The sequence below is a fragment of the Protopterus annectens genome, chromosome 1.part0 (assembly GCF_019279795.1).
Source record: "Protopterus annectens isolate FY-2018-M chromosome 1.part0, PAN1.0, whole genome shotgun sequence".
In the NCBI taxonomy this organism is placed as follows: domain Eukaryota; kingdom Metazoa; phylum Chordata; order Ceratodontiformes; family Protopteridae; genus Protopterus; species Protopterus annectens.
In genome coordinates, this window is record NC_056725.1 from 1,772,890,262 (window position 1) to 1,772,913,723 (window position 23,462).

Below are 23,462 nucleotides of genomic sequence, written 5' to 3' on the forward strand. Positions count from 1 at the left end.
CCCATTCCCTCTATATCTGCAATTTGTTCCATCTCCCTCTCCTTCCTGGATTGCCATCCCTTTAGGAGACCTATGATTTCGAATTAAAGTATCTGACCACTAGGTGGCCATTCTATATCAGTAACTGTATTTTAGTTTCTTCTCACTTGCTTATCCCTGTCTCCCAAATTCACTTTCTAGTCTCTTCCTCTGAAATATTGTCTGACCCTCTCTCTCTCGTCCTTAACTATATCTAGTCACACTCCACTCTCCTCATACACTTTACCTCTTTTCCCTGTCAGCCTCTCTATACTCCCCTACTTTCTCTTACCTTCAGATTAATCCACTGAACTCCATACTTCACTGATTGTCTTCCTTGACAATCTACTCTTAGGTCTTTTCTATCCTGTTGTATTTCTTTGAAGTAACCCTCCATACTTCTCCTCTGTCCTCACTATTTAATAAGGCGCTCTACCTTTTACATAACCCTGGTCTCTTTTTTTCTCTCCTTTCTAAGTGATTCTCTACTGTTCCCAACCTATTCCACTGCCTATATTTAACAAGGTGCACTACCTTTCCAAACCCTTTGCTTCTTTTTCCTATCCTTTCTAGCTGATCTCTGTCATTCCCTACCTATTGTACTGCCTAGAACTCCACCCTCCTCCCGCTGTATCTAATCCCTCCCACCTCCTACTCAGACCTCTACCTGTGTATCTTGCGGCCTTTTCCCCTTACTCGCATTATAGTCTACACCCCTCCCCCACTGCCCCAACATCCTCCCTTACCTTATAAATGTACCCCATCCTTGGGGTAGCCATCTTTTCTTTCTCCCACTCTTACCTGGCTACTGCATGTCCTGCTCCGGTGCTTTGCCCTACAGTAGGTTGTTTTATGCTTATTATATAATTGTTTAAATTGATATTAAGAACGGACTACTTGCATTAGCTAATTCTTTATGTTTTTTGTATGAACTTGCATGCGGTCTACACTTTCACTGCTCGTGAATAGCCCACATAGCGTTAAACACGTGGGTCTGCAACAAATGCTTGTACTGTTGAGGAAGTGTCCTCTTATCTAATATTGTCCTATATTATGTGTAGAGCTTCTTTTTCTTCGTATTAATGGTCATGCTATGTACAAGTGATAACTATAAGTAATGAAGTAGTTGCTGGTATTAGCGTACTTGCATAGTTATTGCTGAAACTAAGTGAAAAGCTTAGCTTACCATTGATTGCTTACTCAGGCATATCTACTATCGTGTTGATAATCATCATGTATTCATATTTTGTGGTGCTCAATCGCTGACATATTTGTTTGTAGAATTGCTTATGTTCACATCTAGTTAGCATTACACAGAGTAAAACCATATATTGTTACACCTTTAGCTATGACTATTTAATATTGCGTTGTTCATTTATTGCCTTATTCTATGTTGAAACCTCACTTTCCCATCCTAGTCTAGCTTTCCAACTCGTAAGCACCTAAGCCTACATACCGTGGTCTACAGGGGTATGTTACCAGCGGCTCCACTACCGCGGAATAGTTAAAACATTGGTAGAGCTCTCATTATCATGCAGAGTGAATGTTAACCTTTATTCTCTTAGCATGTGGCTCTGCAGCGGAGATTTTCTCCCCCATTTGATCTGAGAAACTGTAAGATACGGCCTTATTTCAAATAATAATACTAATCTATCTGCTAAATATATATTTAAGTAACTGCACAGCATTTTCACTATAGCGGCAATCTATATATAATCCCTGATGCTTAACCTATACTAAGGCCAGGCTAAGGTTATTTAAAGACATCGCTACATCGTAACTGATCTAGCTAATTTTGAATAGGCTTATCCTTAATAGTATCTCTCTTACAGACGCTTCCAGTATGAACTACATATCCTAACCTGACTACTATTTGTACTAGCTTATTTTTTATGTATTTTTTCACAGATCCAGTAATAAGCTATGTTTTAGTGTATTACTTGTTTTATAAAACATATGTAGATAACTGTTACCCTAACTATCTAACAGAGTCTTGCATGGGTCTAGTATGACTAGTAGTACCTAATGTATACTGAAAGCAAATGTTCCTTATAAATAGAGCATAAGGATCTTCTGCTAAGACAAACCTTACTGTTGTGTTGTTGTAACTATTGCTGCCCTCTGGTTCACATATTGATTGCCTCACTACCATTTTTCTCTCTCTCTTCATGAGCAGCCTTTAGGTCCTGTATCTCCCTGTACTATTTCACCTGAATCCACCCAGCTGGACACCTAAAGAAAATATTCATTTTATTAAAAAGGAATTAACCTACCAGTTCCTTTGGAAACCTACGTTGCTAAAGATAGTGAAAGTATGTTTTACTATAGCTTCTAATAAACTATAATATTAAAAAGCTGTTATAGATACTGCTAAGTAGGCAAGCCTCACTGTCAGGCTTCCCAGCAGCCAGCCACCCCCCCCACACACACCATATTTTACATTATACATACATTGTGCCTCTAACCCATTCCCTCTATATCTGCAATTTGTTCCATCTCCCTCTCCTTCCTGGATTGCCATCCCTTTAGGAGACCTATGATTTCGAATTAAAGTATCTGACCACTAGGTGGCCGTTCTATATCAGTAACTACATTTTAGTTTCTTCTTACTTGCTTATCCGTCTCCCAAATTCACTTTCTAGTCTCTTCCTCTGAAATATTGTCTGACCCTCTCTCCCTCGTCCTTAACTATATCTAGTCACACTCCACTCCTCATACACTTTACCTCTTTTCCCTGTCAGCCTCTCTATACTCCCCTACTTTCTCTTACCTTCAGATTAATCCACTGAACTCCATACTTCACTGATTGTCTTCCTTGACAATCTACTCTTAGGTCTTTTCTATCCTGTTGTATTTCTTTGAATTAACCCTCCATACTTCTCCTCTGTCTTCACTATTTAATAAGGCGCTCTACCTTTTACATAACCCTGGTCTCTTTTTTCTCTCCTTTCTAACTGATTCTCTACTGTTCCCAACCTATTCCACTGCCTATATTTAACAAGGTGCACTACCTTTCTAAACCCTTTGCTTCTTTTTCCTATCCTTTCTAGCTGATCTCTGTCTTTCCCTACCGACTGTACTGCCTAGAAATCCACCCTCCTCCCGCTGTATCTAATCCCTCCCAACTCCTACTCAGACCTCTACCTGTGTATCTCGCGGCCTTTTCACCTTACTTGCATTATAGTCTACTCCCCTCCTCCACTGCCCCAACATCCTCCCTTACCTTATAAATGTACCCCATCCTTGGGGTCGCCATCTTTTCTTTCTCCCACTCTTACCTGGCTGCTGCGTGTCCTGCTCCAGTGCTTTGCCCTACAGTAGGTTGTTTTATGCTTACTATATAATTGTTTAAATTGATATTAAGAACTGACTACTTGCATTAGCTAATTCTTTATGTTTTTTGTATGAACTTGCATGCGGTCTACACTTTCACTGCTCGTGAATAGCGCACATAGCGTTTAACACGTGGGTCTGCAACAAATGCTTGTACTGTTGAGGAAGTGTCCTCTTATCTAATATTGTCCTATATTATGTGTAGAGCTTCTTTTTCTTCGTATTAATGGTCATGCTATGTACAGTAATAACTATAACTAATGAAGTAGTTGCTGGTATTAGCATACTTACATAGTTATTGCAGAAACTAAGTGAAAAGCTTAGCTTACCATTGAAGGAATGCTTACTCAGGCATATCTACTATCGTGTTGATAATCATCGTGTATTCATATTTTGTGGTGCTCAATCGCTGACATATTTGTTTGTAGAATTGCTTATGCTCACATGTAGTTAGCGTTACACAGAGTAAAACCATATATTGTTACACCTTTAGCTAAGACTATTTAATATTGCATTGTTCATTTATTGCCTTATTCTATGTTGAAACCTCACTTTCCCATCCTAGTCTAGCTTTCCAATTCGTAAGCACCTAAGCCTACATAGCGTGGTCTACATGGGGTACTTTACCAGCGGCTGGGAATAGTTAAAACATTGGTAGAGCTCTCATTATCGTGAAGAGTGAATGTTAACCTTTATTCTCTTAGCATGTGGCTCTGCAGCGGAGATTTTCTCCCCCATTTGATCTGAGAAACTGTAAGATACGGCCTTATTTCAAATAATAATACTAATCTAGCTGCTAAAATATATTTAAGTAACTGCACAGCATTTTCACTATAGCGGCAATCTATATATAATCCCTGATGCTTAACCTATACTAAGGCCAGGCTAAGGTTATTTAAAGACATCGCTACATCGTAACTGATCTAGCTAATTTTGAATAGGCTTATCCTTAATAGTATCTCTCTTACAGATGCTTCCAGTATGAACTACATATCCTAACCTGACTACTATTTGTACTAGCTGAATTTTCATTATTTATTAATTTATTTATCCTAACCTGACTACTATTTGTACTAGCTTATTTTTATGTATTTTTTCACAGATCCAGTAATAAGCTATGTTTTAGTGTATTACTTGTTTTATAAAACATATGTAGATAACTGTTACCCTAACTAGTCTTGCATGGGTCTAGTATGACTAGTAGTACCTAATGTATACTGAAAGCAAATATCCCTTATAAATAGAGCATAAGGATCTTCTGCTAAGACAAACCTTACTGTTGTGTTGTTGTAACTATTGCTGCCCTCTGGTTCACATATTGATTGCCTCACTACCTTTTTTCTCTCTCTCTTCATGAGCAGCCTTTAGGTCCTGTATCTCCCTGTACTATTTCACCTGAATCCACCCAGCTGGACACCTAAGGAAAATATTCATTTTATTAAAAAGGAATTAACCTACCAGCTCCTTTGGAAACCTACTTTGCTAAAGATAGTGAAAGTATGTCTTACTTTAGCTTCTAATAAACTATAATATTAATAAGCTGTTATAGATACTGCTAAGTAGGCAAGCCTCACTGTCAGGCTTCCCAGCAGCCAGCCAACCCCCCCCCATATTTTACATTATATATACATTGTGCCTCTAACCCATTCCCTCTATATCTGTAATTTGTTCCATCTCCCTCTCCTTCCTGGATTGCCATCCTTTTAGGAGACCTCCGATTTCGAATTAAAGTATCTGACCACTAGGTGGCCGTTCTATATCAGTAACTGTATTTTAGTTTCTTCTGACTTGCTTATCCCGGTCTCCCAAATTCACTTTCTAGTCTCTTCCTCTGAAATACTGTCTGACCCTCTCTCCCTCGTCCTTAACTATATCTAGTCACACTCCACCCCTCATACACTTTACCTCTTTTCCCTGTCAGCCTCTCTATACTCCCCTACTTTCTCTTACCTTCAGATTAATCCACTGAACTCCATACTTCACTGATTATCTTCCTTGACAATCTACTCTTAGGTCTTCCCGCTCCGTTCGCCCTGCAGGCTCACTCCTCTCCCCTACCCTGCCCCCAATTCCCACACGCCCCCAGTGCTCCTACACTTATTCCTCCTTAGCCACACCCACAACAACTTTAGCACCAATCACACAACTCATAACATTAACACCTCAACCTCCTTTAACTTAATATAACTCACAATCACCTCCCTTCTTCTCCCTCCTTATTATAATACTCTACCTACAAAGAACTATCCCAACCAGCTCACAAACTTCAACAACCAATTTTATCTCCCTCTTCTCAAACTTCTATAATGCCTACTTCAACTACCCCGCACCAATTACTACCACTTCTCTTACTCTCCCTCTTATCTCTTTCTAACCTCTGTCTATATCATAACCTCATTTGAGCAACCACTATACTCCACTTTTCTCCTACCCTCTAAATATACTTCCACACCACTAATAACAAACCACCCCAATCATCTTAACCTTCTATCCAAACCCAACTACCTACTTCCCAAGTTTCATAGACTAGCTCACATTAAGTACACCAACCGAAATGCAAATAAACTATTAGACTATTATTGTAAACTTCTCAACCCTAAACATATAACACTCCTCCACTCCATTATAGATGGTGACATTCACCCCAATCCTGGCCCTAACCAGTACCTTAAATCTCCAGACAATAACCCTCATAAAACTAATGCACCAACACCTACTAAACCAGCTAACTCACTCTATATAGCACACCTAAATACATGTAGCATCTGTAATAAAATTACACAACTTCATGCCCTCTTAGACGTCCACCTATTTGACATCCTTTGCCTATCTGAAACATGGCTAAAACCTACCATCAAGGACAATGAAGTTACTCCACCCAGGTATAATATCATTAGACTAGACCGTACAGCCAAAAAGGGAGGAGGGGTAGCAATCCTTTATAAAGCAGAGCTACAAGTTAGCACTGTAAACCCAAACCCACCTTCAGATAACAATGCTGAAATACTCTTCACTAAATTACAAATCAACACACATAAGTCTATAAACATTATCTGTATATACCTTCCACCAGGTAACAATATCAGTACTCTCGAGAATATCCTTAATTGGCTTTCAATAAATTCCCCACAAGAAACCATAGTTCTAGGAGACTTTAATATAGACTGGAACAACTGCAATACTATATACCCAACCACACATATTAACCTTTATGGCTTCTCACAAACTATTATTTCCCCCACCAGAACTAATAAACCAAACAACAAAGAAAGTACCTTGGACTGGATACTTACCAATAACCCCAAACAAGTATACATAGCAGGAACTCTCCCAGAAGACCTAAGTGACCACTTACTAACTTATATGATCAGAAATAAAACCAACCTAACTTTCCCATCTTCATTTAGAACAGTACGCACTAAAAAGCAATTTAACCCAGAACTTTTCCAAAATGAACTTAAACAATGTAATTGGTCACCATTAAAAGATCTCCCAATCAATGAAGCAGTAGAATATTTAAATTCTACATTCCTAGATATACTTGACCACCATGCCCCATCACACTCAGTAAGAAATAAGACTAAACCAGCCCCTTGGCTTACTAATAATACTAGACAAAAAATCTGTCTCACAAACAAATCCTGGGCAAAATGGCGTACTACTAAAAACCCTTTAGATCAGCAAATCTTTAGACAACATAGAAATATTACTAAAAAAGCCATCCTATTAGATAAGAAGAACTTTTACCTACAGCACTCCTACCACAAGGAACCACAAAAATTTTGGGCTAGTATTAACTAACTCCTACACCCAGGTCAAACATTCACTCCCAACCCAACTGGTTCCAACCCAGACAATCCCTCTCAAACCGCAAATGATTTTAATTCTTTCTTCACAAATGCCATCCAAAATCTTGCTATCCATCTATCTCCTGACACCTCAAATTTGCCCACCTCTAACACTATCCCACCCCCACCATTTCATATACAACCTGTACCTACTTCCTTCATCTGCTCTCTTCTCCAAAAACTAAAACCTACTACCCCCTCAGCAGACAAACTCCCAGCAGAGTTTCTACAAAAAGGAGCCAAAGCCATTGCCTACCCATTTCCATTCTGATCAACAGAACCATATGTGAAGGAATCATCCCATCCATCTGGAAAATTTCTCATATCATCCCACTACATAAAGGGGGCCACTCCAATGAATATTCTAACTTTCGTCCTATAGCTCTGCTATTCCCCCCCCTTGCAAAAATTATGGAAACATGTATCCATAAGCAACTACTACACCACCTTCTCCATAACAACCTACTTGCCAACTGCCAACATGGATTCCGACCTTACCATAGTACCACCACTGCCCTTCTATCCTTCACAGACAACATAAATAAAAACCGTAATAATAATACTATTTCCTCTGCAGTATTCATGGATTTATCTAAAGCCTTTGATATGGTTAATCACCAACTCCTACTACACATACTGAAATCCCTCTCACTCAGCACACTAGCTGTAAAATGGTTCAGATCCTACCTTGAAAACCGGCAACAGGCTGTACCTATGGCAAAATAATCTCTCAAATAACCTTCCTATTTCTCTTGGTGTTCCACAGGGCTCCATTTTAGGCCCACTCCTATTTTCTATTTATATTAATGACCTTCACTCTGCACTCCCTCACACTACTTGCATTCAATATGCAGATGACTCCACTATTATCTGCACAGCCACCTCTCAAACTGAACTTAAATCTCGTACCCAAGAAGCTTTCAACACCGTAGAACTATGGTTCTCTAACCGCTGCCTCATCCTTAACCCTAATAACTAAACTGTTACTCTTTACACCAACCCGTAACTCCACCCCTATTCATTTCACACTCACATCTAATGATGGTACTGTTATCTTTCCTGACACAACCACTAAGCTATTAGGAATAACAATAGACAACAACCTTAACTTTGATAGTCATATTAACAACACAATAAAATCAGTGAACAAAAAACTGGCATCCCTTTACAGAATCAAGCCTTTCCTTACACCAGTAGCTAGGACAGCCATAGACAGGACCCACTGAATCTCAACTCTACTCTGTGCCTCACCTGTATATACCAATCTTTCAAAAAATAACATCAACAAACTGGCTACATCCTATAATAATATAGCCAGATTTGCTACAGGTTCTCCCTTCCGAACTCATCACTGTCTTAACCTAAAACAACTAGACTGGCTAGAATTTGCTAACCTTCTTCAATATCACCAGCTTGCAATTGTCCATAAGACCCTGCATCAACCTACTAATACTCCAGTACTCTCCACTATCATCGAACCCTACAAAAACCTCAAGAACCTACGCTCCTCAAACAAACTACTAATAACATTTCAAGATCCAACAACTCATCAGGTGACTCCCTCTACTCTAACTCTGTGTAGGAAAGCTATGGAATTTACTACCCACCGAACTAACAACTCTAACTTCTCTCCCACTCTTTAAAAAGAAACTTATGCTATTTCTAAAGACACACTGGCTATGCAGCTGCATTCACCCTGACTAACTTTTTTTACTCACCCCGACTAACTTTTTTATTTTTATTTTTTTAAAGGCTTTAGTTACTCTGATACTCTTTACATTTTCCTAGATCAGGAAAATACCATTATATCACCAACAAACTTTATTATATGTAACATATTAGACCATTGAATATATTCCATTAAAAAAAATTTGATCTGTATTTGCTCTGTATTTGAATTTTTTATGCATCTGTTGGAGCTTTTCTCCCCGGGCCTCTACTGAAAATGGACATGTATCAAGCTAGACTAGCCTGGTTAACAAATGTAAAATAAAATAAATATATATATATATATATATATATATATATATATATATATATATATATATTTGGTACTTGCGTATTATCACAACCAGATGTCGCTTGTCAATGTGATAAACCTGAACTGTTACGAGGGCATGAAACACTGATTTAATCACCCTAGACATCCACATCCCTCCCCCAACCCCCATTACGGAAACCACAGTAAAAAATTTCTCCAAAGCCAACTTCACACTTCTTAAGACAGAAGTGGCAAACTTCACGACACCCATGCTAACGGACAATAGAGGTATGACTGCTGAATCCTACACAAATGCACTTTATAAGCACTTGCATGACTGCATGGATTGTGCAATCCCTAACAGAACCAAGATGCTATCCTCCAAAAAAAGGAAGCCAATCTGGTGGTCCCCTGCCATAAACAAACTCTACAACAGAAGAAAGAAACTGTTGCAAAAAAGAGTAAGTCCCATGATTGGAGAAACTCCCTGGTCAGCTTCAGTAAGAAGCTGAGATCCCTCATAAAATCCTCCAAAGCTAGTTATGAAAACAAAATCACCACTGACTCTAAAGACAACCACAAAGCATTCTATAGCTATGTCAAGAATTTCAATGGCAACAGTCAGATCTGCTCTGAGTTACAGCACAATGGCACTAAATATACAGAACCAACGGATATTGCCAACATCCTGGCAGATAGGTTCAGTGCTAACTTTACCCTCTGTCATCTCCTAAAGGGCTCATCTCTCTACCAGAAGAATGCAAAGTTCCTGTAATCATGGCTGCACAGGTAAAAAACACACTATCCAAAGCCAAGAACACAGCATCCATGGGACCTGAGAACATCCCAGGCTGTGTTCTACATGAACTACAGAACGAACTGGCACCCCACCTAAGTACCATGTTCAATCATAGCCTCACCTCAGGCTATGTGCCCACTGAATGGCACACAGCGACAGTTATCCCACTCCACAAAGGGGGAGCCACCACAGACACCGGAAACTACCACCCCATTAGTCTAACGAGCCTGGTCTGCAAGGCTATGGAGCATATCATCATGGAACTTATAAACAATGACATTGGTAATCTCCAAACTCAGGACCCCACCCAGTTCGGGTTTGTAAATGGCAGGTCATATCTCCTAAACCTGATAGACTTATTTGAAGCAGTCACCAAAGCCGTAGATGAGGGTAAGATGATTCACACAGCCTATCTAGATCTCGCCAAGGCATCTGACACCATCCCCCACTCTGGAATTATAGATAAACTCACTAAACTAGGTATAAATCCCTATGTCACAAGATGGGTTGCCAACTGGCTCACTGACAGAACCCACACTGTGAAAGTAGCAGACTCCAAATCCAGCTTCAGGCCAGTGACAAGTGGAGTACCACAGGGTTCAGTCCTGGGTCCTCTCCTGTTTGGTATCTACTTCTCTGAAGTACAGGCCAACACAGAAGGTCTTTGGCTAACGAAGTTCATAGATGACTGCAAACTAGGAGCCATAATCAAAACTACAAAAGATGTGGACATCCTACAAAAAGGCCTTGCTGAGACAGATGCCTGGTGTCAAAGCCATGGCCTCAAGCTCAATGCCAAAAAGTGCATGGTCATTCCTTTTGGTAAAAACTCAGTACCCATGAACTACCACATAGGTGGTAGTCTACTTAACACCGAAAGTGTGATAAGAGACCTTGGGACACAGGTGGACAGTAGTCTCTCCTTTGATAATCACATCGCCACAGTAGTCAGGAAATCCTTCTATGTGGCACACCTCATCACAAAAGGTTTCTCATCCAGGAAAAAATAGGTCATTGTTCCCCTCTACTCGTCACTCATTACACCCATTATACAGTACAATGCCCCTTTTGGTATGTACCTCACAAGACATCTACAACAACTTGGAAGGCCACAGAAATACCTCACAAACAGGATTACCGGCCTCAAAGAGATGCCCTATGCAGACACTCTAAAAAAACTGCAGCTTTACTCCGTTGCATATCGCCTACGCAGAGGCGATCTCTGCCTAACACACAAAGCTATGTCAAACCCAGAGCATTTAGACATGCTCCACTTAAAGAAATCCCAATCCCTATGAGCTACACGCTCTAGGGACCTAAACCTCGTCATCACAATAAACAGAACATGCTGGAGGGATACATTCCTGTCCCAGAGACTTCCCATACTCTGGAACAAACTACCTATCTACATCAAACAAAGCTCCTCATTAGTACTCTTCAAGAAAAATCTTCATGATTGGATGGGAGATAGGAAATTCACCCCAGGGATCACTTCTGTGGCTCTGCTCGACAGTGGCACAGGAAAATAATTTTCTTGGGTGGCAAAAGCCAGGGTACCTTTGGATAGGCTTATATAGGCCCTAGGGCCAATAGCCTAGTACCTACCTATGAACCTATGAAAGGGGCTATTCAAAGTCCTTATTGTTGAGGAAAACAGTTGCATTACTTTCAGGAACAGAGGAATTGGAAAAAAATCCTCTTCCCAATTTGTGTGCATTATATACGCATGCTTTCATTGTCATGGCTGCTATGGAAAGCATACAAACTGCAGGAAACAACTGTAGCTCATCGTAAGCCCATTCATGTCTTCTCCTGTGTGTTTTCTTAATAATACATGATGTCTGTAAACTGTAACGCACACAAGATAGGGACACAATTTCTACAAAGGGTCTAACAGCTACTTTGAAATTACTATAAATTTGTTTTTAAGAAAACGCACACTGGAAGACGTGAATGGGCTTACGATGAGCTACAGCTGTTACTTGCATTTCGCATGTAACGGTTTATGTTTCTTTTATTTTTTAAACAATGTCTGTGTCCCCAGTCCCTTTCACGCATCTAGGCACATGTTAATCTCTGCAGTGCCCACAGTTCTGTCTCATATTTTTAAAGTAGTCACAGCTATGATTCCCAAATGAATGTATGACCGTCACTTGACAGCACTTGCTGGCACAAAGAAGGAACGTTCAGCAGGCAGACTTGCAGGAAGCAACATGGTGCCAGTAAACACCATGAAGAAACAACAACAGTATGTTTTGTACAATGTATTGATAGCAGTCCAAAAATTTTCATTACCTGCACTTAATTTAAAAGTTTGTTTGTTGTAATTAACTGTTGAGGCTGCCCACTGAAGTGCGCTAGCCTGTGCATTGAATATACTGTAATTTTCCTGCTGTTTTCTTGAAAAAAAAAAAAAAAAAACAAACAAACAAAATCCTTGTTTCCCGCCGTTCCTTAACTAGAATAGCCCCCTATACAGGTTTTGCTGTATTCTGGACTCTTGGCTAGTTCCTGTGTTGCCCATTTCCTTACTTGGATAGAAGGAAGTTTCTTTGCTCACCAGTGGGAGTGGGGAGCCTTGAGCAGCCTATCTGTCCCTGAAGGAGTGACCTCAGCACAAGAATCTTGAAGTAATTGGCCGTTTTGGGCCATTTCTAGCTCTTTGAAGTTCCCTGCATAAAAATCCGCTTTTGCGCGGCTTTGTGCAATTGTGCGCATAGAGCAGCATCGGGCAGCGCCGGTTAATCGGGTTTGAACTATTACTGGCTCCACAAAGTCTGCTCTTCACTCTTTCCCTTAGAACTGCTCTATTTCTCAAATTAAACACCCTATTCTCAGTCTAAGGCCCTGCACTTGCCCAAATAAGCAATCTTACAATCTAGCACTAATATACTAAAAGCACTACATCCTCATATACTCTCTACAATTACCCTGTCCCCTATTGGTCCTCTTTAATTAAGTGATAAAAGAGTCCCCTACACTACTCTAACATGTCCAAAGGTCAGTTAATGGTTTCCTCTCCAGTCCAACTGGTGAATCTGGGAATCTTGAGGCAACGTTACAACTGTCTCATGTACACGGACAACCCTCTCCTCCTCCAAACAGGTTCAAACATATGTGAGAGATGCAACCATATAGCCAAACTGAAGGCCGAGCTCTCTCACCTCAAAACTGGTGTAACCAGTCAGGAGGAGAAGGTAACATCACACAACACTAATCCAGTCTCACAGAGTCCTACCACAACAGCAATCCAAACACGCAAACACACAAAAACATAATCGGAGGCTCTAATTAAAAATCTACCTAAACAGCAGAGACCTCCAAAGCAGACATCCAAACAAACGCTACCCCACAACAAAACACGTGCAACACATAGCTCACAAGGTCAGTGTGCCAAACAGTCACAGCCCGTAAGGCAGAACAACACACCTGACACACTTGTAATAGGTGATTCTATAGTCAGACACACTGACGTCCCGCTCACCAGGCTGAACAAGGAGAAGATCACAGTGAGCTGCCTGTCGGGCGCTAGGATCCGACACATAACGCAAGCACTCAGGTCACTTCAAAGCAAGTACAAATATGACTCGGTCATAGTACATGCTGGTGTGAATGACCTGAGATGTACCTCCCTCGACTACATGAAAAGAGACATAAAGGAGCTCTCCAATCATGTAGCCCAGGCCGGTATGACCCTGACCTTGAGCAGCATCTTACCCTCACCTAGAATGATGCCGCAGTATAAAGACAAAATGATCGATTTTAACAACTGGCTAAAATTTTGGTGGCATTCAAAGGGGATCCTGTGCCTGTCAGTCTGGGATGACATGCTTGACAAGCCACGTTGCTTCGCAAGGGACGGCTTGCAGCTGTCACCCTTGGGCTTTCGGATACTGGCAAAGGCTCTTGCCACCCCCATAGTGCCTTTTTTAGGCAAGGCTCAAAAGACAAACTCACCTCCTTAGAAAACACAAAGAACAAGAAACTAAGGGTAATGCTGTTAAACACCAGAAGTCTAAACCTCAAAATGCACGCACTCGAATCTCTCCTCAGTATGGAGAACATCGATATCTGTGCAGTGACAGAAACCTGGTTCAAGGCTCCAGAGAGCACCCCAGCAGATAATACCATGCTTTTCGGCCCCAAAACTCGGACCGAACCACAAAAGGAGGGGGAGTATCCATATTTATCAAGGATACCCACACCTCCAGGTTAGTGGTGTTGCACGAAGCATCAGAAACCATCCATGTGCAACTAACAGTGGGCAAAACTGCCTTTCAGTTTATAGCATGCTACAGACCACCGTCTCAAAATCAGGAATCCCACTCAGCTTTCCTGAAAACATTGGAGAACATGAAGATCTCTCCAAACACCATTATACTGGGTGACTTCAACTACCCAAATATTGATTGGGAGCAGTACTGAAGCCCCAACACCCTAGCCCAAAGGTTCCTGGAATTTATAAACTCAAATGCTATGGAACAACTAGTCAAAACTCCCACAGGAGGGGAAAACATACTTGACCTGATCATCACCAACATGGGGACCCTATGCTCCACACCAGAAGTATTCCCCTCATTGGTAAGATCAGACCATAAATTAATTTCACTGGATATCCACAACCCGACCCCACCCCCAGCCCAGAAAACCACAGTGAAAAACTTCTCAAAAGCGAACTTCACACTTCTCAAATCAGAGGTGGAATCCTTCAAGGCCCCAGGGCCAGTGGAAACTATGGCCCAAACCACAGAATCCTATATAAACGCATTCTATGGACACCTCCAGGAATGCATGGATCATGCTGTCCCAAACAAAAACAAAACCCAAGCGTCCAAAGGCAGTCATCCAGTCTGGTGGACCCCAACCATAAATAAGTTGTACAACAGAAGGAGGAAGCTACTACATGATAGAGCAAAATCCCTAAAAGGGAAGGCATCTCTGATCAGTACTAGCAAAAAATTACGATCCCTCATAAAATCCTCCAAGGCCAGCTTAGAGAGAAAAATTGCACAGGACACTAAAGACAATCACAAGGCATTCTTTAGCTGTGTTAGGCCAGATATGCTCAGAGTTGATTATAAATGACAAAAAATACACTGAACCCACAGACATTGCCAACATCCTGGCAGACAGGTTCAGTGCAAACCCCCCCCCCTTCCCCCCCGAAAGAACAAATATCTATCCCAGTAGAGTGCAGCCTCCCTAACATCTCAGATGCCCAGGTGAAGGCCGCCCTCTCCCAGGCAAAAAACACTGCTTCAATGGGACCAGACTGTGTCCCGGGTTGCATCCTACATGAACTCCAAGAACAACTAAACCTTCACGTAAAACTGCTGTACAATCTCAGCCTCACTACAGGATACAGTGGTCCCGCTCCACAAAGGTGGCGCCTCAACGGACCCTGGTAACTATCGCCCCATAAGCCTGACTAGCCTTATCTGTAAGGCCATGGAGAGGATCATCATGGAACTCATACACAAAGACATTGGGGACCTACAGACACTGGATCCTACTCAGTTCGGCTTTGTCAAGGGCAGATCCTGCCTCTTGAACCTGGTCGACTTCTTCAAAACAGTCACCAAGGCCATAGATGAAGGGAAGGTAGCCCACACAGCCTATCTGGACCTCGCAAAGGCATTTGACACAATACCCCACTCGGGCATCATAGATAAGCTATCCAGCTAAAACATAAACCCCTATGTCATGAGATGGGTTGCTAACTGGCTCAAAGACAGAACACACAGAGTCAGAATTGCCGGAGTCATGTCAGACTTGAAACCAGTTACAAGTGGCATCCCACAAAGCTCGATCCTGGGACCTCTCTTGTTCGGCATATACTTTTCCGAGGTACAGGCCAGCACGGGAGGACTATGGCTGACCAAGTTCGCAGATGACTGCAAACTGGCCGCGATAACTGACTCTCCAGCTGACACGAACATCCTTCAAAAAGGTCTCACAGAGACGGATAACTGGTGCCAGAGCCATGGTCTAAAGCTAAATGCCAAGAAGTGTATAGTCATACCTTTTGGCAAAAACAAAGTGCCCACCAATTACCACATAGGTGGTAACCCATTAAATACGGAAGTAATTAGGGATCTGGGGACCCAAGTTGATAGCAATCTCTCCTTTGACAACCACATTGCCAAGGTGGTTAGAAAGACCTTCTACATAGCCCACCTTATCACAAAAGGATTCACATCTAGATCAAGGGAGGTAATAGTGCCCCTTTATTCATCCCTCATCAGGCCCATCATAGAATACAATGCCCCTTTTGGGATGTACCTTACCCAACACCTGCAGCAGCTAGAAAGACCCCAAAATTACCTCACAAAGAGGATCAAGGGACTCAAACAGATGCCATATGTTGCCAGGTTAAAGAAACTCCAGCTTTACTCAGTTGCATACCACCTACTTCGAGGCAATCTATGCCTGACATACAAAGCTATGTCCAACCCAGAATTAATGGACATGCTCCACCTCAGAAAATCGAAATCCCTTAGAACCACGTGCTCGAGGGAGTTGAACCTCAGCACAGAAATAAATAGAACTTGCTGGAGGGACAGATTCATAACCCAAAGGCTCCCTTCGCTTTGGAATAGAATCCCAGTCCATGTTAGGCAGAGCACCTCACTGACTCTCTTCAAGAGGAATCTTAATGAGTGGATGGGAGATCATAGGTTTAACCCGAGGATTACTTCTGTGTCACTACTAGACAGAGGCATAGTAAACTAACCTTAGAAAAGGGCACAGCAAACTCAAATCTAAGGGTGGCGAAAGCCAAACACACTCGGGCTGGGCTTATAAATGCCCCAGGGCAGATAGCCTAGCATGAACCTATATATATATATATATATATATATATATATATATATATATATATATATATATACACACACACACACACACACACACACACACACACACACATACACATATACACATATACACATACACATATACATACACATACTATATAGATTACGTATTACAAGAACTATATCTACAAGGAAACTGCTGTGGGCCATGGTGAATGCCTTCATGTCACCTTGTACCATGAAAATATGTGCATTACCAGTACACAGACAGCAAGTATCCCAGGCAGGTAATATGCAACACTCCCTGGAATGACTAAGCAACTAAGACAGTAGAAATGCCTTCCTGAATTCCTATTTGCAGTACGATTTTTAAGTCTACCGGTGAAATAGTCATATGAACCTTTTCCAAAACTACCAGTACTACAACTTACATTAGCACTGTAACAGCCCTCACATGCCCATACAGCTTTACCCAAACACAAGCTTCTATTCCCTCATGCATTTTGCTTTTCAGTGGTATGCAAATGCCTATACAATTACTTTTCTTCTATTGTACAACTAGACATATAAACCCTGCAATTCATACTTGAAGGGAAATGTGGTTCCCCAGTGCATCCCTCTTATCAGCAACCCATTATCTGAATAATCACCACACAGTGGGTGAACTGAAGAAAATGACGGTCTTGCTGGAGGCACTTCTGGTCCGACAGCCATTACCTGCTTACACAATATCAGTTTCTTATAATTCAAAAACTGGGGTCATGTCTGCTGCTCTGTCCTTAGTGTGCTAATACTTACATACAAAACTTGGAAATAGTACAGCAGTGCTAGTTTTTCCTGGCAGTCAGACAACTTTGTTTTATGCATGGAATTCCTCATTCGATAGCAAGGTTATGTTTGCCTTTGTCTATTCCCTCACTGCAGACTACAAAGGATAGTTGCAGCCAAAGAGAAGCCGACTAGGGACAACCAAACGTTACACAGATAACTGGAACGTCTACAACTGCGACTGTTTCTACTAACTGGGCATATATAACTTTGGAATATGTTGTCTTGTTAATGCAGGACTTCACATGTTACATTAGGTCTCACTACTGTTGCATTATTTTTTCAAATTCAATAAAGAAGAAATGTTACAATGTTTGCCTCTGTTTTTATTTCATTTCATGCCATTATAGACAAGCTCATCAGCCTGAACATAAACCCCTATGTCACAAGATGGGTTGCCAATTGGCTCACGGACAGAACACACATGGTGAGAGTTGCGGGAGCTAGGTCTGACTCGAAACCGGTTACAAATGGTGTTCCCCAGGGCTCAGTACCATGACCCCTCCTGTTCACAATATACTTCTCAGAGGTACAGGCAAGGACAGGAGGACTATGGCTGACCAGGTTCACAGACTACTGCAAACTAGGGGCTATAATTAACTCTCCGACTGACACAGACATCCTCTAAAAGGGTCTCACTGAGACGGATACCTGGTGTCAAAATCATAGCCTCAAGCTAAATGCCAATAAGTTCATAGTCATCCCCTTTGTGGTTAGAAAATCCTACTGATTGCTGGTAAACAAATCAAAACGCAGTCCCAGAAGGACAGACTTAGCATTAAAACTTCTCTGACACGAAACGGACATTGGTTGAGACAGCATTGAAATCCACATCAAAATAAAATACATCTGGTTAATTGGGGGCAAACTGTACCTTTTGGTCTGAATAGGCCCATGCACACATATTTTGGAGTATGCAAACATACACGTGTTCTTTGATTCACCTTCCTGATTTTATAAAATATCGTTTGTATGGGACAGCACACTGAGCGTGGCTTAAATTTATTACCTTCAACAATTTAGCAATAATCAGTTGTCTGTACTTTATGTTATGTTTAAATTTGTTCACCGGGAGAGTCTGTGGGAGGAAACCAGAGCACCTGGAGAAAACCTACAGAAATGCAGGATGACAAGCAGGCTCCAGAGATAAGGCATCCCAGCAGAGATACGAACCAGAGGACCTCTTACTGAGGCGACCACGTTTCCGCTGCACTATCCATGACAATGCATGAAGAAGTAATGAGAAAACTTCCCAATGTCAAACATTTCCTTTCTAAAAATAGACTCAGACTTTTCAATGCTAACCACCACACTAATTAAATATACACAGTGTCTGGAGCAGTACAAATCTAAAAAATTCACAAGAGATCTATAATGAATGCCTAAATTTGCACACACAAACAACTTTATATTTCAATTTTTCATCCACAAATGAAGTGCCTGTTGCCCTTGAATACATTGTCTATGTTACACTAACAAATTATAAGCCAGAAGTATAGCAATAAGGAATGCATGGCAAACTGAACTGGTTCACAGCCACTAGGTATCTTGCTGAAAGGGAGGGCATTAAAGTCCTCCCATTTTATAGAACCCATAAACTCCTGCGCCAAAAGCAAGCTATCGGCGCCTTGTAAAATCCACTTGACATGCAACTCGGTCTGTAATTTGCAGCACTAGAAAAGTAGAGAAGCCAACATTTAGTGGAGGGTAGAAAAAGGACCGAAACCATGGACAAAGTATAAAGATTGCTTGTCTGCTGTTACTAACGTGCTAGAATACAGTGCGTGTTACCATGCAGTTTTGGAAAGATAACCAGCTTAAATTGCTTGCATTCTCCCCTACACACACTCACCCATTGCATGCATCTGTGCACTCACACAAGCACTCTCACCCCTTGCTTTCAAACCATCCCCCACCCCACACACACACAGACACACACATTGGGTTGCATTTAATATTGCCGAGTTCCATAGTCACAATTCTGATAGCCATCTGGTAAGCAAAGCTGAACAGTACCACAATGAAAACAGTTACTATAAATTCCCTGCACATTGAATAAAACATCTTTGAAACCCATATTCATACAAAACTCATCTGGCTATTGATGTATAAACTGTACTGTAAGGCTGAATTCAAACTGGTGTGTGGCACTCATACTTGCAACCATGGAAACATACATATGTGCATTTTCCAACATGTATGAAAAGAGATGTGTGGTATCGTACTGCACACTTAGTGTATGTTTTAAATGCATTATGTTGAACCTTTTTTCTTCTAAGCAATAACACAATGTATGCACCACTAATCAGTAAACTAACCAATTCCGAACATTGCCATTCTAAAAGTGTACTCAAACTTGTTGAAACAATGCACCAATAAGTCAATATGCACAATGTCTACAAAAATAAATTGACGTAAATAATTTCAACAAATGAAATCTGTAACTAAAAGAGGTAGCAGTGAGCAAATAACGTTATATTTCAGGGTTTCATCTACAGATATAATACCTGCTGCCCCCGAATACATTGCCTATATTCCACAAAGAAATTATAAGCTAGTAATATGGCAATAGGGAATGAAGGCCAAACATAAGAGGTTTGTAATTACTACGTAACTTCACCAAAATATGACGTGCTGAGGACTGCAGCATCCTCCCACTTTAAAGTACTACACAGTACAGTTTCAACTATTTACCACCATACCATTGAAATAGAACCCACGACCTTCTTCATCAAAAGCAAGGATATCTGGTGTCGTGCTACTAGCAGTGCAAACTTACTTGACATAAGCAGAAATAAACATCTTCTGCACTCTCCACTTCTTGTATAATCAACATGATGCAACTATCTCGTGAATTTGTACCACTAAAAATCTTGAAAAAGTTAAAAATTAATGCAGGAGCAAGAAATGTCTGAAATAAGAGAGAAAGATTGCGTGATGTTACAAACAGACAGACACACACGCACAGACAGACACACAGACAGACAAACAGACGGACACACAGACAGAGAGACACACAGACAGAGACACACACAGACAGCCCCCTGCGTACATACACACAGCCCCTGCGTGCATATACACACACACACACACACACACACACACACACACACACACACACACACACACACACACACTCAGCCCCTGCTTGCATACACACACAGACACACACTCAGCCCCTGCTTGCATACACACACACACAAACACACAGCCCCTGCTTGCATACACACACACACACACACACACACACACACACACACACACACACAGCCCCTGCTTACACACACACACACACTCAGCCCCTGCTTGCAGACACACACACACTCAGCCCCTGCTTGCACACACACACACACACACACACACACACACACTCAGCCCCTGCTTGCACACACACACACACACACTCAGCCCCTGCTTGCACACACACACACACACACACACACACTCAGCCCCTGCTTGCAGACACACACACACACACTCAGCCCCTGCTTGCAGACACACACACACACACACACACACACACACACACACACACACACACACACACACACACTCAGCCCCTGCTTGCACACACACACACACACACACACACACACACACACACACACACACACACACACACACACACACACACACAGCCCCTGCTTGCAAACACACACTCAGCCCCTGCTTGCAAAGACACACACACACACTCAGCCCCTGCTTGCATACACACACACACACACACACACACACACTCAGCCCCTGCTTGCAGACACACACACATACACACAAACACACACTCAGCCCCTGCTTGCAGGCACACACACACACATGCACTCAGCCCCTGTTTGCAGAGACACACACACACACACTCAGCCCCTGCATGCATACACACACACACACACACACACACACACACACACACACACACACACACACACACACACACAGCCCTGCTTGCACACACACACACACACACACACACACACAGCCCTGCACACACACACACACACACACACACACACACACACACACACACACACACACACACACAGCCCTGCTTGCACATACACACACAGACACAGCCCCTGCTTGCACACACACACACACAGCCCCTGCTTGCACACACACACACACACACACACACACACAGCCCCTGCTTGCACACACACACACAGCTCCTGCTACACACACACACACACACACACACATACACACACACACTTAGCCCCTGCTTGCATACACAGACATAGCCCCTGCTTGCACACACACACACACACACACACACACACACACACACACACACACACACACACACAGACACAGCCCTGCTTGCACACACACACACACACACACACACACACACACACACACACACACACACACACACACACACACACACACACACAGTCCCTGCTTGCACACACACAGCTTTAAAGTGAAGCCTCATGCTATTGACTGCAATAAATCCTGTTTGAAGCATCCGGACAGCATATCTGTGTGTTTAAACAGGATTCCTTGCAGTCGCTAGCATGAGGTTTCACTTTAGATACTTTAAAATGAAAACTCATGCTAGCGACTGCAAGAAATTCTGTTTAAACACACAGATATGCTGTCCGGATGCTTTAAACAGTATTAGAATGCATGAGGTTTCACTTTAAAGCATTTAAAGTGAAACCTCATGCTAGCGACTGCAAGAAAGCCTGTTTAAAGCATCCGGACAGCATATCTGTGTGTTTAAACAGGATTTTAGAAGCTAGCATGAGGTTTCACTTTAGATGCTTTAAAGTGAACCCTCATGCTAGCGACTGCAAGAAAAACTTAAAAAAATTAAAAAAACTACCTAAAATGTGAAACATGCTAGCGACTGCAGGAAACACAGCTTAAAAGCAAAATTTGGGCAAAAATTCATGCTGGGAAATCTAGATCTACATAAGATGAGGTGAAATCTTGATCAAACCACACAGGAAGTTCGGATTTAAAAATAAAGGCATGCACACCCTCCCTTATATAAGGCAATGAAGTCTGAATTTAAAGTTGCACTGTTCTACACAGAAAATACCTTAACTCGCTTCTGCAAACTGTGCTCACATAAAAAAAAAAACATTAGCGTTAATGAAATTTGGATCTAAATACCCACTGGCAAAGTACTTATATTATATACTACGATCGTTTTGGGAAGAAAGCTGCATTTTAAAATGTATAGCGCCTGCACAATTGTTACAAAACTCCAGCACATGCTACGATCTACAATTTCCACAATCATTATTACAGGGAACACACTATTATAAAAAAAAAAAAACAGCTGAAGAACTTACAGTTTAAATGCAAGATCCGAATGCAGTAGGAGCTTCTTGATAAGGAGTCCACATGTTCCCAGATGTCCAGCTAGACAAACCACTCCGCAGGATACAACATGATAGAAAAGGGGTTCCTCACTCCCTGCAGCAAGTTTTCAACACCTTACAGGTGTGGGAAGGTCTGAATCTCTGACATCACATAATAGGCGGGGGTAGGGATTTTTAATAATAGCATGCAAATAGTGCCCGGATTATGTAAGTTTCTGGGCAGTACCTTCTATAGAAACTACCGCTGATTTGTAGCCGCTCTTACATCACAACTTCTAAGCCAAAAGCTAACTTTTACAGGGCGCGAGAAATACTTTTCCAAGTGAAAGTAGAACAGTACGGGAAAGGAATGTAGTATTGGAGGAAAACGGAGGAAGTGACAGTTTTTCGAGGCAGCATTGTTCATTTTTTCAGGTTGGTGGAGGGAATAGGGAGAAAAGAGTCTAATAAGTTGAGTTTATGGAGGGCATATCCCGTTGTTGTCCTTTAAAACAATTACTCACTTCTTCT

The 23,462-nt window shown here is 41.7% G+C and overlaps 1 protein-coding gene across 7 annotated transcripts in view; it reads right to left on the reverse strand.

The window, feature by feature from the left end:
* CEP43 (centrosomal protein 43) overlaps positions 1-23,462 on the reverse strand; it is a 2,274,574-nt gene that overhangs the window by 948,654 nt on the left and 1,302,458 nt on the right. The gene's annotated exons all lie outside the window — the stretch shown is intronic.